General features: G+C 40.3%; 1 protein-coding gene across 5 annotated transcripts in view; it reads right to left on the reverse strand.

Moving 5' to 3' along the window:
• Positions 1 to 14,292, reverse strand: part of LOC136845746 (uncharacterized) — a 732,048-nt gene that overhangs the window by 253,835 nt on the left and 463,921 nt on the right. The gene's annotated exons all lie outside the window — the stretch shown is intronic.

Consider the following 14,292-nt stretch of genomic DNA (forward strand, 5'->3'; position numbering starts at 1 on the left):
CAGCAAGGCAAGGGAGGAACCAAAAAGAGAAAGTTGGCGCCCCCCTCATTCTGAACTCTCCATGTGGGTTGACTGGCGCCATGCGGTCGTCATTATAGAAAACGTGACGAAGATTGACCTTTGAGCCACCTAGTTAGACGCCCCCGCATAATCCCCAAAGGTTATTTATAGACGCTGCAACGAGAATCGAGAGAGAGAAAGCTCAGGCTACGACCTGAGGACAGACGTCCTTACCTTGCCTGTCCCTCTGAACCATGTGTTCGACCCTGGGGCTCGAACCCAGTATATTTTGTAGTGGCATTAGAATTCCCTCCTCCATCGCCAGCGCCGTACCGAACGAGGACACCGTCATCTTGACGAAGGTAATCTGCTGGAGTAAGGTTCTTTTAGCCAGTCACGATTCCTATTATTTCTCTGCCTGATTTTTCTTTTATTTTCCACTGTGTGATCACCTTCGGTAATTTGTGTTCGAACATTCAGTGTTAATGTAATTATGCATTAGTTCAGGGTTGAACTGAGTTATTTGGCACCATCTGTGCATTCCTCAGTTTCCCTTTGAGCATCTTATTATTGCAAGTAACCGTCTTGCATATATTTGCAGATAGGTCTCGACTGTGGAATTTCTCGGCTCCATCCGTGTGCAGTCACCCTTCCATCCCCTCACTGCGATGCTCCTGTTATGAAGACATCGTTGGAGTAGAATATTTATTTTTGTAGGATTCGTTATTTTAGCAGGTCCTTATTATTACCAGCCCAGTAATTCGTCATTCTTCTGATCTGTTTGTTATGTAAATATAATTAGCTAAGAGAACCCTTGAGTTTACGTAATTTCCCTCACATGAAGAAGGCCCTAAGCCAATGATTTCCGTTGTTTTGTCTACGAACTGTCCGAATATTGAGTCAGATGTGTAATAAATAAAAGGAATTCCCTGCGTTCATCCGTTGCCGCCCAGAATCAAGTAAGTATCCCCGGACATTCGTAGCAACTGGCGTACCTTGCCAATATGCAATTGCCTTGCAATTATCAGCGGAATAGCAACTGCTAGCTGGTCTGCATAATTAGAGACGATCTTGATATCATACCCCCTCCATTTTAAAGACATGAGAAGAGCCAGTTCCACAGCGTAAGTACGTGTCATATATTTTGTTAAGGTTTATGCTAGGTGTGAAAAGTGACTGCAATCAGTGTTGGGTAATTGATAGACCACGTGCATGCCAAATTAATTCACGAGAAGAGAGAGCGTACTAACAATTCCACGAGATGTTTGTGCTATCGCATGTTAGCTGCATGTTTTACGAATATGAAGCTAGGGAGCAACTCAGTCGAAGAGTTAATAAAAGTAATAAAGCCCTCATTCCTTCGTCCATATATTAAGAACAATTTGAAAGTCTCGAATTCCCAGATGGGCACACTGTAGGCGACCACTAAGGCTTTGACTCCAGCTATTTTTGCATCGCTGGATTTATCCTCTCTCTCTCTCCATCACTTGGTCGATAGGAAAAGCTAGGAAGTATTTAGGAATCTAAATTTCCGCTCTCAAGGCGAGGGAACAGTAAATTCCGACGTGGAATCTTCAATTCCAGGCCACATGAGCCCATCCCTAACTGTCCGCCATCTTTGATTGTGAGTTCCATTAGAAATTCCATTGTTATAAAACCGCACGCACAGCGCTCATATACCCCTTTCTTTCACTCGCTAAATTTTATCCATATGTCCGTGCACCTCGCCGCATTTTTGAAAGCAATAAACTTTAGCGAGAATTCTCTCGTTCATTCATTACTGCGGGCAGGCCTGAGTGTGAGACAAAAGAGTAGGCAGGTAGACATGCCGTCAAGACAACTCCCCTCCCCACACCCCCACACGCCTGACTCTTTCATTTGTCGGCAGATGTCACGAGACATTGGAATACACGTGCGATTTAAGGTTTGACTGATAACGGTGAATAAACAATTTCTTCCCTCCCCCACGGCAGTCCGCACTCCCTCCGTGCATGTTATAAGATTAAGCATTATTCATTTTCTTTTCTTCTCACCCTCGTGTGTTGGAGATTTTAATATTCGATAGGATCGATGTACTGTTCTCATTACGCCACATTTAAAATTATTTGACAGAGCAAGGAAAATTCCCTTTACACACCAAGTGTATAACCCCGTAAGCCTTTTTTTTTTATTAGTTCTGCAGCATCTCTCCGAAAAATAAAATATACGCAAGGCTTACGTTAGCTTGGGCTAATTTTTCGTTCATTAAGAACCACTAAGTCTATTCAGACATATTAACAGACACCCTTAGGTATGTCTTATTCAGACATATTAATTTCGTTCATTCTGAACAACTGAGGTTTCAGACAGCCTGAAAATTGTCTTATTCAGACATTAAATTTTAACTACGTCTTTTCAGACACTCTGATTATTTGTCTTATTCAGACATACTAATTTTTAACCGAGTCTCTTCAGACATCCTGAAATTTGTTTTATTCAGACATTAAAATTTTAACAGTCTTTTCAGACACCCTGAAATCTGTCTCATTCAGACATATTAATTTTTGTTCATTCTGAACAACTGAGCTTATTCAGACATATTTGTCTTATTCAGACATACCAAATTTTAACTGAGTCTCCTCAGACATCCTGAAATTTGTCTTATTCAGACATATTAATTTTTAGCTGAGTCATTTCAGACAACTTGAATTTTGTCTTATTCAGACATATTTGTCTTATTCAGACACACTAATTTTCATTCATTCTGAACAATTGAGTGTTTCAGATTTGTCTTATCCAGACATATTAATTTTAACAGTCTTTCAGACACCCTAAGATTGTCTTATTCAGACATATCAAGTTACGTTCATTCTGAACAATTGAGTCTCTTCAGACACCTGAAATTAAGTCTTTTCAGACAACTGAGTTTTTTCAGACAATTTGAGTCTCTTCAGACACCTGAAATTAAGTCTTTTCAGACAACTGAGTCCTTCCAGGCCACTTGAGTCTCTTCAGACACCTGATATTTAAGTCTTTTTAGACAACTGAGTCCTTTCAGACAACTTGAGTCTCTTCAAACACCTGAAATTTAAGTCTTTTCAGACAACCTGAGTCTCTTCAGACACTGAGTCTTTTCAGGCAACTTGAATCTGTTCATTTCGAACAATATTGAGTCTTGTCAGACATAGAATCTGTTCCCTCGAACAGCCCTGAGTCTTTTCAGACAACTTGAGTCTTTCGGGACACCTTGAGTCCTTCAACGCTCTCCCCCCGAGGATCAAGGAAATCCTGTCCTTGTCCACCAAGCCATCATAAAGGCTTTTGAAATAACTCCCGAATGTTGGAGGAAAAGGTGGAGAGATATGTCCAAGGAATCAGGCCAAACCTGGTCTGAGTGGATCTTCAAAAAGACCCAGGCCCTAAAACGATGGCTACAATCTCTGAAAGCCACTAGTGTGAAGGAAGTCCTCGAACTCTTCCAGCAGCTCGAGGATTTCTTATTTTATGCCCCGCCAGCTCTCATCACTCATTTTTGCGATAAGGCGCCTAAGACACTGGTCGAGTGCTGCCATTGGGCTGACACAGGATACGCATCATCCCTATCTTAGTTCCCATGGCCGAAAATTATATCCCTCCTTGGCTGCCTCGACCAATTCCCAGCAACCTCACAAGAATGGGCAACCCCATAACAAACCCATGTGTGGGTACTGTAAGAGAACAGGGCACCCCACTGAGCAGTGCCACTTTAAGGCTGCGAATCAACCAGAAAACCCCCCTACGTCCTCAAACGGGACAACACCCCGAGCCACACCTGGGTCATGGACGAAGGGTAAAGGGCCTGCTCCCTCCTATGGGACAGGCCCAGTTAAAGATTATAGCCGGACTTATTGCCTGGCTTGCAAAGTCTATGGGCACTCTGCCCAATGGGCAAAATGCCCTAATAATAATAAATCAAGTACGCCCACCCTTGCCTTGGCAGTCACTGATCCAACATCTTTAGGTCCTCCAGCCCAGGGTCCCATTTATGTGGCACTTCCATGAGGTATGTGCCCCGCCAGCCAGGTCAAGGCATTTGATGATTCTGGCACACAAATGTCCCTCATAAGGGATGACAAAGTTCCCCGTGGAGCTATCATCAACAGACGTAAACTCGTCACGATTGAGGGTATCAATCGCTTCAAAATGATACTTCCTACTGTCAAGTTGAGGATCAAGAGACCTCAGAGATCTGAAATCTGCGACAGGACTTCTAGTCCCCATCTAAGTTAGAGCAATCCAGGGGTCCAAATCCCCCAAATCATTTATTAGGCACGAGTAAAACTCAAACACCTGACTTCGTTCCACTGCCCATGCCACCTGAGTGCAATGTGCAGTGGGCCCCTCCATCAAGATCGATTCCCAATCCCATTCCAGTGCCCGGCCCTGCCCCAGTGCCAGTGCCAGGGCCCGAAGTAGATCCCCCTCCAGGAGATCCTACTCTTGATTCACAATGTCTGCCAGTGTCACTTGGGTGCACTGAGCAGTGCCAAGCTCCGTCTGCCCCGAACGACGAGCAAATTCCAAATCAATTATTAATACCTGGCCCAACCTTAGTGCCAGTGTCAGTGCCAGAGTACGCCCCTGATCTCTATTCCAGAGATCCCAGTTCGGGCCTCCTCTCTTCGCCCGACTTGGATCTGCTACTAATGCTGGTAAGGGAGACAGATCCTTCTGACCACAGCAGAAGCTCACGCAAAGGTGCGGCCTCGCAACCAGTGCCTGAGCTGGTCATTCTCACCTGCGAGCCTCCCATGCCCCCACGACCTCCTCCTCTCTGTCTCAGTCCACCGCAGACACAATTGAGTAAGGATTCTGCCTTGTCTCAAATGGCCGATGAACTCCAGGAACTGCAACGGATCGTGGTAGGGCTTGTAAAGAAGGCCCCTGCTTAAACCGTCAAGGAAGCCGACACAGGCGGCACTAAAATAACCTCTGGGCTCGGTTCCACTGATTCCCCGACCGAGACAAACCATCAAAGTAAGAGAGGTCCGTGGAGGAAATACCACAGGCGTGGATAAGTCCAGGTAGCTTAAGGAGAGCCCCGAGTTCTCCTGGCACCTGTGCCAAAATGGCACAGTGCCATCCCTTTATCCTACGACGACTTTGGCACCTCTATCCAGAAGAGGATGTTAGGGTCCTTCACTATTCTATTTTCCTCATAACACTATCCTTGTTCTTCCACTATAACATTTCCTTTCTTAATTTTGATTATTACTCACATTTATTTTGTGCCTTACCAAGGCCCGCATTTTACATTAATCCCTTCTGCCTATGCAGAGTGCCATTAACAGATATGCAAACTGTATCAGTCCTATGACTTCCCTTTCATGCCTACCGCAGCATGATGAATTTAAAATACAACATGCCATCGCCATTAGTTATCATTATTATATGAGTGCCAACTTGGCACAGTGCCATTATAGTATAGGCTAGCAAATGATCCTGCTGGAGGGGTCGCGCCCTCTGGCTACCTTTGTGGCCTTCTTGGGCTAAGAAATGATCCTAGCTGTATTCCATAGGCTAAGGAATGTAATTTTGGCATATTTAGTCATCATCTTTATTTTACAATCATTGATTACACTGAATGTCACCTATTCTCTTTGTGAATCTCTGCAATAAATTTCGAGTCTCAAACTCACAACCTTATGTTTAATAATCCCCGAATGGCACTGAGCTGTTGCTCAAGTATCGTGGAAACACCTAACCAAGACCACGTTTACCTTATTGTAATGCCTCTTCAAGGCGGACCAACTGCATGTGAGCAAAACTTGTAACTGATTATTATTAAGAGCGCATGAAGTATCTCTAGAATTAACCTACAGGTAGTATTGATTAATTGTTTTAACTATACCATTACGTGTGAAAAATATTCTGAGTAACGCTACCTTAACGTAACAGGAATTTAATGCTAAAAATATGTCATTTCTAGCAGCAAATATGTATTCTGCATTAACGTAAATGTCACAATGTTGTTTGCCTCTTGAAATTAATGGCTACGCAGAAGGTTAAGTTAAATTATAAGGCACCAAAGGGAAATGAGAGAGAAGTAAAGTAAAGTATTTAAGTGAGTTTGCTTGCTCGTAATCATTCTCACCCAATCTAGGGTTTGAATTCTAACTTGGTTGGGGAGGTGCCACAGATGGGACCTCTTTTCTCGCAACCTCACTCATTTTTACATTTGCAACATAATTGAGAAAGAAATAAAAATTAATTTATATTTATTTAATCACAAGAACTGTGGGTTTCCACTCGCCTCTTCATAAAACTCTCTCCTTCATTCACCAAAATGGTTAAGTCTAACTCATCTCTCTCTGTTCAAGGTGACTGCTTTTAGGCCTAATTCCAGCTGATCATCAGACCTTCTCTGCGTCCAGCAAAGCAAGGGAGGAACCAAAAAGAGAAAGTTGCCCCCTCCCCCGCCTCATTCTAAACCCTCCACGTGGGTTGACTGATGCCATGCGGTCGTCATTATAGAAAACGTGACGTAGATTGACCTTTGAGCCACCTAGTTAGACGCCCCCGCATAATCCCCGAAGGTTATTTATAGACGTTGCAACGAGAATCAAGAGAGAAAGCTCAGGCTACGACCCGAGGACAGACGTCCTTACCTTGCCTGTCCCTCTGAACCATGTGTTCGACCCTGGGGCTCGAACCCAGTATATTTTGTAGTGGCATTATAATTCCCCCCTCCAACGCCAGTGCCGTACCGAAAGAGGACACAGTCATCTTGACGGAGGTAATGTGCCGGAGTAAGGTTATTGTAGCCAGTCACGATTCCTGCTATTTCTCTGCCTGATTTTTCTTTTATTTTCCATTGTGCGATCACCTTCAGTAATTTGTGTTGGAGCATTCAGTGTTAACGTAATTATGCGTTAGTGTTGAACTGAGTTATTTGGCACCATCTGTGCATTCCTCAGTTTCCCTTTGAGCGTCTTATTATTATTGCAAGTAACCATCTTGCATATATTTGCAGATAGGCCTCGAATGTGGAATCTCTGGGCTCTATCCATGTGCAGTCCCCCTTCTATCCCTTCACTGCGATGTTCCTGTTATGAAGACATTGTTGGAGTAGAATATTTATTTTGTGTAGGATTCGTTATTTTAGCAGGCCCTTATTATTACCTGACCAGTAATTCGTCATTCTTCTGATCTGTGTTTGTTATGTAAATATAATGAGTTAAGAGAACCCTTGAGTTTACGTAATTTCCCTCACATGAAGAGGGCCCTAAGCCATGGATTTTCTTTGTTTTGTCTACGAACTGTCCGAATATTGAGTCAGATGTGTAATAAATAAAAGGAACTCCCTGCATTCATCCGTTGCCACCCAGAATCAAGTAAGTATCCCCGAACATTTGTAGAAATATATATAAGTATATATATATATATATATATATATATATATATATATATATATATATATATATATATATATATTTATATATAGTTTTTATATATATATATCATTATGTATATATGAAAACACAAAGTGGAGAAACAGCTGTTTTAAATGGAACAAATAGTTTTTCCTCTTCGACAATTTTCATTGAAAGCAATTACTATTGTGGCATCACTTGAAAATGCCACAAAGTGGAGAAACAGCTGTCGTGCAGAAAGACAGAAAACAATAAATGGAACAAAGAAGTTTGTGTGCTCTTCACCGAAGACTGACGTATGAGAATCATATAAAACCCGACGATATGAAGATTCTGGTATAAAACACTCACTGATGCCACAAAAGCAACACACACACACACACACACAATGAATATATATATATATATATATATATATATATATATATATATATATATATATATATATATATATATATATATATATATATATATATTATGAGGGGTATGTTTGGAGGGGTGTATTTTTATTACTGTTTGTTCACACTGAAAGAAAATAAAAAAAAAAAAATAGGGTGAGTGAAACTAAAATGGAAAATATAATAGTCTAAACGTTCTGGGAACTCTGAACTCGATGAAATATGATTATCGGATGAAGCGGATTATCTCTCAGCTTCTCTGACACATCAGAAAGCGACTTTGCAGAAGACGTTTAAAAGTATGCAAATGAATAGAAGAATGTGGACGTCGTTGCAGCTTATTAATAAAAAGAGTTAAAAAGACCTTTGCTAAATATGTTAATAACTAATAAGATAAAAAAAAGTAGAATGTAAGATTTGCTAATATTATTGGATACATATGAAAGCGCGTATTTTCAACGATGTAGAGATGAATCAATACGAGATTTCAAAATCTCAATTTCAAATAGATTTAAAGCAACAGTGAATGCATAAAAAGGAAGAAAAATAGTATAAAATTTCCTTTTCCTCAAATCCCCCAAAAATAAGTATTCATAGAAATTCGTGCAATTTACATCTTAGTAACCCAGAAGAAAGGATTAATTCCTCATATGTTAATAACTAATAAGAGAGATAAAAAAAGTAGAACGTAAGGATTTGCTAATATTATTGGATACTATGAAAGCGCGTGTTTTCAACGACGTAGAGATGAATCAATACGAGATTTCAAAATCTCAATTTCAACTAGATTTAAAGCAACAGTGAATGCGTAAAAAGGGAGAAAAATAGTATTAAATTTCCTTTTCCTCAAATCCCCAAAATAAGTATTTATAGAAATTCGTGCAATTTACATCTTAGTAACCCAGAAGAAAGGATTAATTCCTCATATGTCAGCGGGAGGCTTAGCAGACTCATGGAATTCTTTAATGCCGTTATTTTCTAACGATTCATTGTTATCTGATAGCAGGTAACGAACAGACTGACTTTATCCAAGAATAAAATGTAAATTTTTATTCACCTGTACCGTGACTTTTTATAAGCAATAATTTTAAGTAGTGGGGCAGATAACAGAAAAATCGTGCAAATGATGATACAAGCATCAAATTTGGCACAAGTGTCCTCCAAGTTATACTAATCAAATCTACCCGATTGGCCAATTGAAAATCCAAGATGGCCGCCAAAATAACCACCCGAAGTAGATGTTTTGCTTAGAAATATTTGTAGTTGTCTGATTTGCATGATCTAAGTGTGGATTTCTATGTTTTGAAGCCTGCTGAACTATATTTTCCTGTTTAAAAATCACTCTGAGACATTTCTCAAGATGACCACCAAGATGTTTGTCTTTTTTTACATAAGTTTTGTCCCGGCTAGTACATTTTCAAAGTTATGCATACCGTGCTGCTGTTTCTCGATCTGCTACTGTTCACATATGCAGCTGCAGAGTGATGTGCAGGGAAGCTCTGCCTGAGAGCACTTGCATCTTCCTTTGCAAACCTTCTTACAGGAGCACTTTGTCAATTCTTGACAGCTTGCTGCAATCGGTGGTAGTGTTGTCCAATGTATCTGCCATGCTTCTCCTTTCTGTGTCCACCCCCATTCAGCTGGACTGCTCATGTGTGGGATTACAGTGGGTTGCCTGGCCCCAGATGATCCCAGCCTGGTAGGCTGCACGCTTTGCATGTTCTCTGAGGGCTGCCTGTGTTGGTGGAATAGAGCTGCATGCTGTAATCTGGTGTGCTTGTCTTGTCTTTGCGACACTGGATGCAGACAGGTAAGACTGATGTACCAGATGAGGCCACCCCTGCTTCCTCAATGGCACTGGTCCACCCACTGTCTCGTAGTAATGTTCCTATCAATCTCAGTGAAGCCATTTCTATATGAAAGCCCCCGAACATGACAACGAACTTGTCCTCTCCATATTCTTGCCACTTCCACTGTATTTGTTTCGCCAGAGCATACAACGGTTGGTCAACAACAATTACAGGTGTCTGCTGTGGGTTCAAAAAAGCCACTGTATCACGGACCCTCCATGGCATGCTTGATAATTGCAACAGTGTGCCTGGTCTTGCCACATAGGCATCACTGCCGATATGCTCATTTCAAATGGACGGCTCCTTTTCTGTGTTGCATGATATGCTGACCATGTGATGCTGACTGCATCAGCCACATTCTCAGTGAGGAAGACTTCCTCCAATCAAGAATTTTCTTCTTTCAAATGTGACTTGATCGACTCTGGTGCTGGTAAGGACTGGCTTGCAACTAGAGGAGGATTGGGGTTTTTGGTGATGTATGCTGGTCAAATATTGGTGTATGCTTCTGGAAGCTCTGGAACTTTTTTAACCTTCATTTTTTACTCTATATCTAGTTTGAGTGGCTTACGTTCATCACCAGGATTTCCTGTGTTTGGATGCTGGAAAATGGATACACTTGTACCGTGTAAAGATGTTTCAGCTGTGGTCGCAGTCGGATTGTGATCTATGTTGTCACCTGCTCCAGTTGTGAACAAATTCTTTCTCAAGACTGGGGAAAAGATTACTCCATCTTCCACATACTGTGCAACAACTGCTTCTCCTAACTGTGCTGAGATTTCTAGGACTCGGTCATGTGATATGCTGAGCCCATTCTCATGGAGCATTTCAATTATCTGTTTCTTCCTCGTCTTGGCAAACACATACAGGCCCATGTAGACTGCAAAATGTGGCTCCCGGTCCTTGGAATGCCTGTGGCCATCTGTTCCTTCCTTGTATTTGGCAAAGCAGTTATATTGTAGAAGTTGTGATATAGCAAAGTCTGATTTCGATGCTCCATGATGGAGTTGGGACTTGATGTCTGCACTATGTTTGATCATGCACACAAACTGAAGCAGTGATGGTGGCACAGCCTGTTCTAAGTCTTTGTCATGAAAATAGCTGCTGAAATTCGACTTCTGACGGAGCATGTCTTGTCTTATTATCCCAGCGGCTTTTGCTAGATGGATCACTTCACCATAAGGGGTTGCTTCTGATAGGATTGAACCTACGCCAGTTTCAACAGCCAACAGAACTTCTCGTCCTTGGCACTTAGCTTGCAGCAGTGGAATGTGCAAAAGCAGCTGATCCTAGAGTCGAGTAGGATGAACATCAGGCGAGTCAACACCAAGCTCTTCCAGCCTCTGCTTGTAAAGCTTGGTCAAATCAGCAAGCTTGAAAATCAGTGGACTCTCACTGCATTTTTCATCTCGCAGATGTAGGTGACTAGTTCAGAGAAAGCAATTGGATATGCATCCTTCCAGTGTTCCTGTGCTTTTTCTTGCTCCCTCACCTTTAGGTATGCCCGTTCTCGGTTATACAATGCCACCAAACAACCAGGGTGATATTTCACTTTTTGGGCTATGACATCTCCTGCACTTAGTTTGGCGAGAAGTTTTGTATCACTGAGTGTTTTGGCACATTCATTTATTCTCCTATTCACTTGCATTGTCATTGCTTCTCTAAGCTCCCCTCCTTCAGTTTCGAAGAAGAAGCATTCTTTTGTTTTAGTTTCTTGGAGTTTTCGTGGAATCTTACTTCTACTGCCCTCATCACTAGTACCTACATGACTTGCTCTTTTTTCAGCTCAGTGTAACTTTGTGTTGTTGAACAGAAGCCTGCAACTCTCATGATATTGTGCCTTATTTTTTCTCAACGTTTCCTCTATCCCAGAACCTTCGTCAAGTCTTGCAGGGTTTAGCTTAATTGGTAGCGCATTGAGTGAGTGAAACAGAGGAATATTCTTTGCCAGGTTCATATATCCATCATCCCCTCTTCTGGCAGGATTGGCCTGGGGAGATTTTAGATCTTCTTTCTTAACCTCCTGACATAGGTAACACTTGGTCCAATCTGTTTTCCATGATCGTCCAGTAGAGTTCGCATCCATGATTATGATGACGTTCAGGGTCGAGGGTTTATCCTTTTACCACCCTGTACATGTAATAGTATAATAGGCCTCTTATGTCCTATAATATACAATAGGCGCTTTCCTGTATGGGATACAACTAGGTTCTTGCACTGTGCCATACACCTAGTCCGATCGTTCATCCAGTGTCATAAGTCCCGTGCGATCTGTACGCCATCCAGATAACTAAAACCCTGTTATCCTTGGTTTGGCTCTCCCACGCTGGCACATCCTGTCCATTCAGGTGCGGCTGCCTAACTGATTTGGGGTTGTTGCAGTATGATGCCAACATAAACTTCCTACTTAGCTGACACTGAACCTCATGCTGAGTTTCACAGCAGTGATGTCACCAATGTGCCTTGGTAGTGCCCGACAATCACTCCTTTAAAACAGTGCCTTAACCATGTTATAAACTAGAAAATATACATCAGCAGGCTTAAAAACATAGGAATCCACACTCAGATCATGCAATTCGGACAACTACAAATATTTCTAAGCAAAACATCAACCTCGGGTGGTTATTTTTATGGCCATCTTGAAAAATGGCCGCCATTTTGGATTTTCAATTGGCCAATCGGGCAGATTTGATTAGTATCCTTTGAGAACAATTGTGCCAAATTTGATGCTTGTATCATCATTTGCACGATTCTTCTAAAAAATTACTCTTATCTGCCCCACTAAAGCAGAAATCTTGTAAAAAACCTTTGTAATCCTGATGTGGCAATGATTTGTGGATATTCAATAAAATGACAGTTTAATCCTAGACAACATTTATCATTTATTCAAAGTTTATTTTCTCCACTGTTTTTACAACGAATATGCTTACGTAAATCTAGAGGCTCGTTATGATGCTTGCTCACCTTCGCAATGAAACTGTAAACATGCTCTTATGATTCATTCATCAAATCCACACTGGCCCATCTATGTCCCGCATAGCTTTTTTTATTGTTTTACTTCACAGAATAAAAGGGTTTTAATCTTATCTATACACATACTCTTGAAATCACTCAGTCTCGATTTAATTCTGAATACCAATGAACCACAGAAATCCTTAGATCAGAAAAAAGAGGCGTAATGCTAAACGAGTAAAATTAACTACAAATGGTCCCTTTAACTGAAAGTAGACTGTCTACTGTATATGAGTCCTTTCAGCATTCAAAACTTGCTATAAGATAATCATTCATAAATGCGGGAGCTCTAATTCCAAATGAAAGAATTCGTAGTATCAGCCTCCCAGCGATATACGGAACTGTAAATGAATACACGTTGGGTAATTTATATAGCGACAATATATATATATATATATATATATATATATATATATATATATATATATATATATATATATATATATATATATATATATATATATATATATATTTATATATATATATATATATATATAAATTTATATCATTACATTTGGAACTATATATATATATAAAATTTTTAAATTAATATATATGTAAAATTTGATCATTATATTTGGAACTACTCTATACGTAAAATTTTTAAATTCTCTAGATCTTGGTGTTATCTTGCAAAACGGATTTACAACAAGAAGTACAATTAATCTTCTTTAGCTTTTGTTTTTAAATCACGAATATAAAAGAGTAGTAAAAAAAGGAACCCTTTTTCAGTGTCAGCAACAACATTAAAAGTTTAATAATTCCAGATGATATGATAAAAGGTTAATTGCAGATTGAGGCACTTATCTGCTGAAAGTCAACAGGCGAACTCATAACTCAGCTAATTTTAGACAACGAAAGGGGGCACATTTTCTATCTGATAATTCCAGTTTTCAACAAGTTCTCACCGACACAACAACATCCTTTGATGTCTGCAATCCTTCCTAGCTCCAGGAGGAGAGATGTACTTTTGAGGGTACTTTGTTATTCATAAATACTGATTGATTAACAAAGAGAAGAAACAATTATTCATGAACAGAAAGACGCAAAGGTAGCTATAAAGAAAATCTTAGTGTAACAACACGTGGGAAAGAAATCCAACTGACCATCCTGAATATTTTTTTTATTTTACTTAAACAAAAATGATTCTGACTTCATGAAATGTATTGCTCGAGTTAAAAAGAAAAGAAACGTGCTTGTATTTCCACCAACGTAGAAGATAAAAAATCAGAATTACTTTTATTTTTCTTTCGCTCGCCAAGTCCTGACAATCGGATTTGTTATCCAGAAAGCACGTTCGTTATGAATATATAACTTTTAAAGTCCCAGTCTGTCACTGGATGAAAAATGCTCAACTTTCCCAAATCTAAACACAATTCTTATTCCGTCACAGAAATGTTACAAGGTCTGGCTACAATTGTGCATAAAGTCGATTTTTCCTTACATATATAATCAATCTAATGAAAGTTGTGCTCTGAAAATATACTCACACAGAAAACAACAGAATTTCAAAAACGTTCTTAATTTTCAAGGACTACCAGGGAGTTCTAATTCCTCTAATATGAATTCTCATGTTGCTGCTGAGTGCGACTGTAAAAGAGAAATACCTAAGAAAAATAACAACCATGACTTATAATAACCATG

The sequence above is a fragment of the Macrobrachium rosenbergii genome, chromosome 14, assembly GCF_040412425.1.
Source record: "Macrobrachium rosenbergii isolate ZJJX-2024 chromosome 14, ASM4041242v1, whole genome shotgun sequence".
NCBI classification, from domain to species: domain Eukaryota; kingdom Metazoa; phylum Arthropoda; class Malacostraca; order Decapoda; family Palaemonidae; genus Macrobrachium; species Macrobrachium rosenbergii.